This window comes from Triticum dicoccoides, chromosome 7B (assembly GCF_002162155.2).
Source record: "Triticum dicoccoides isolate Atlit2015 ecotype Zavitan chromosome 7B, WEW_v2.0, whole genome shotgun sequence".
Classification (NCBI taxonomy): Eukaryota; Viridiplantae; Streptophyta; class Magnoliopsida; order Poales; family Poaceae; genus Triticum; species Triticum dicoccoides.
Window position 1 is genome coordinate 387,577,958 of NC_041393.1, and position 3,510 is coordinate 387,581,467.

Here is a 3,510-nt window from a genome sequence, read left to right on the forward strand (position 1 = left end):
ATGCGGAAGAAATAGCTCAGCTCTGCCAGTACTAGCCATTCATCCTCAGGGATGAAGCCATGCAACATCACCGGCATTACCCGCTCATGACTCTTGAGACCAAATATCTTCAATTTATTAAGACTCGCTCCCCTCTTTAGATTTGTTGCATACCCATCAGGGAACATCAAATCCTTTTGCACCCACAAGACAATTTCCCTCATAGCTAGCCTTCCAAGATTAAACCATGCCTTTGGCTTTGTCCAGTTCTGCTTTCCTTTTGGTGGTTGCATGTTTTGTAACGGTCTATGACATAGCGCTGCCAGATCGACTCTAGCCTTAGTATTATACTTTGACTTCCCATCTATGCCGAACAATGTACCAAAAAGTTCCTCGGTGATATTCTTCTCAGTGTGCATCACGTTGATGTTGTGTGGGCAAAGGAGGTCTTTGAAGTTAGGCAGATCCCACATGCATGTCTTGTGAGTCCAGGCGTTTTCGAATTATACCCCTTGAAATACCCTGGACGCTCTGGATCTAGCTCGAGAGCGTTTAACTGATCCAGGGTCTCTCGGCCTATCAACGCAGGTGGTGCAGAGTTTTGACAACTCCGCCTTTGATGAAGTTTTTCTTGTCTTTCCTGAACTTATGGCGAGGATCCAGGAACTTTCTATGCATGTCGAAGCAAGAAAACTTGCGACTGGCCTGAAGCCAACAAAATTAAAGAGCTCCCTTGCATGTGGGGCACGGGAAGCTTCCATGCACACACCAGCCAACGAATAGCGCATACATCGATAGGTCATGCATTGAGTACATGTACCAGACACACATTATGAAGTTCCGTTTGCTAAAGGCGTCGTATGTCTTGAACCCATTATCCCAGGCTTCTTGCAGTTCGTTCTTTAGCGGCTTCATGTACACATTCATATTCTTCCCCGAATAGTTGGGCCCTGGAATTATCAATGTCAGGAAACTGTTTTTTCTTTGCATAATCTGTCCGGGGGGAGATTGAGTGGAAAGACAAATACGGGCCAACAACTGTATTGGGCTGCAGCCAGACCAAACACACTGAACCCATCCATGCTGATGCCGACTCGAGGATGCCTTGGATCTGCCGCTTTGTCATCATGTAATGCATTGAATTGCTTCCATGCTTCACTGTACGATGTGTGCACCCTCACCAGCTTCCCATCTACATCTAGTTGGGTTCTTTTACCCATTTTGTGCCATGTCATTTGTCTAGCCATCTCTTCGACCATGAAAAGACGTCGAAGTCTTGGTATGATTTGCATATACTGAAGAACATTAACAGGGATTTTGGTCTGCGTCTTCTCACCCATATCGTTGTGTACCACAACATACCTGAATGACTTGCAAATGGACAATAGCTCAAGTCCGCATACTGAAGCCTAAATAAGGCACAACCTTTCTCACAGGCATGTATCTTCTCATAGGGCATCTTAAGAGCACGGGGGATTTTATCTGACTGGTACAGGTTTGCAGGTAGTACATGGCCTTTGGGTAGAAAACATCCAAATACTGTCATCATTACATCGTAGCATTCTCTGCCCAAGTTCAATTGAGCCTTCAGAGCCATTATTTGTGAGATGGCATCCAGCTAACAAAGCTTGGTGTGCTCGTGGAGAGGACGTTTTGAAGACTCCAACATTTCATTGAAGGCATTTGCAGATTCCTCCATCTCATCATCCGAGTCCCGAGCATCATCAAAGTCTTGCTCCATGTCTTGCATCCCTGTACCATGCTCGTCGGTGCAACAACGAAGCACCTCAGCTCTGGCACATTGGGCAGACTCGCCATGAAATGTCCACACCATATAATCTGGCGTAAAACCCCTCTTCTGCAGGTGTTTTCCCATTTCATCCTCTGTCCTCTGTTGCACCCAGCATAGGGGCACCATGTTGTCCTCTGACCATTTGCAAATGCGGCTCTCAAAAACCCCTTGGTTTTTGTTAACCATTCAATGGTCATGTCTTTCTGACTAGTGTGACCGGTGTACATCCACGCACGATCACTCATCTTGCCTAGCTATTGGTCACATAAGAAATATATATATAAATCAACATGTATATATTCATCAGTTAATGGAGTTTGTCACTTTTATTACGTCCATGCAACCTAGACGCTAATAGGTAAAGATAGGTCCTAATCCCACCCGAGTATGTGTAGATTCGGTTCGTTTTCCCATGCTCTGCTCCGGATCCGACGCAAAATTTCGGCAGCACCTCCCCACTGTATTCTTGATACACGTCTCGGAAATAAGCAGAGAGGATGTGTACCCGAAGAATAACAGGGAGGCACTAACGAAATTCTGCATCGGATCCGAAGCAGAGCATATGGGAAAATGAACCCAATCTACACATACTCGGGCTGTCCATGGATAATGTTGGACAATTCAAAAGAATCATGGTTATAAATATGAAAATGCATGCATATTTATAGATGTAACCCTTTAGAACAGGAGATGCATAGTGGTCACGCATACTGATGATTGAAGACACCTATAGCTAGCAAGTTTCATCGGCACGAAGACCGGAACAGAGAAAATTGGGGGGGGGGGGGAGGAGATGACATTTGTGCTCACCCACGAACGCAAGGGCGGAGCTCGTCGAACACTAGACCTCGCAGCGACGAAAAAACTACACATTTAAATCGAAAGATGAGTAACATAGCAATTTTGTTTTTTCCGTCAACCTAAGTAAATATTTACAACAGGACGAGCGGGTTAGGGGGTTCCTCAGCATCGATGGAACCCTAAATATCAATTATCATAGGTGTGAGATACATGTGGCGTTCGGTGCGGAACACTAGATCCACATCCCACAAGTGATGCCAGTGCCCGGCGTCCCGCAACAATAGTTTTGGTGGCCGATGACGGTCGAACACCTTGGCGAATTTGTCTGGCAGCCTTTGCAATGAGGATTAAAGCCAAGTTTTGAAAGTTCAAACAACCAAACCAACTTGAGTTAGTTTGGCTGTTTCAAGTTTCAACACTTGTCTTTTAATCGTCATCGCAGAGGCTGCAAGACAAATTCGCAATGGTGTTCGACCGCCATCGACGCTGAGAACTGTTGTTGTGGGAGACCGGACGCCGGCGTCACTTGTGGGACGTGGATGTAGTGTTCGACACTGACGGCCACAAGTATATCACACCGATGATACTTGCTATTTAGGGTTCCATCGACACCGAGGAACCCCCCAACCCGCTCATCCCCGGGCGCCCTCAGGTATGGTGAAGCACGGTCGACCCCGATCCTCGACCCGGTTTCGTCGGTGATGCACCCCTAATCTTCTTCTTCTTCCTCCTCCTCCTCCTCCTCCTCTTCTTCTTCCTCCTCCTCCTCCTCCTCCTCCTCTTCTTCTTCCTCCTCCTCCTCCTCCTCCTCCTCTTCTTCTTCTTCTTCTTATTTTTTTTCATCTTTCATCTTTCTTCTTAACCTAAACTTAACCTAAACTAAACTAAATCTAAACCTAAAAAACAGAAACAAAACCTAAACTAAACCAAGCCTAAAT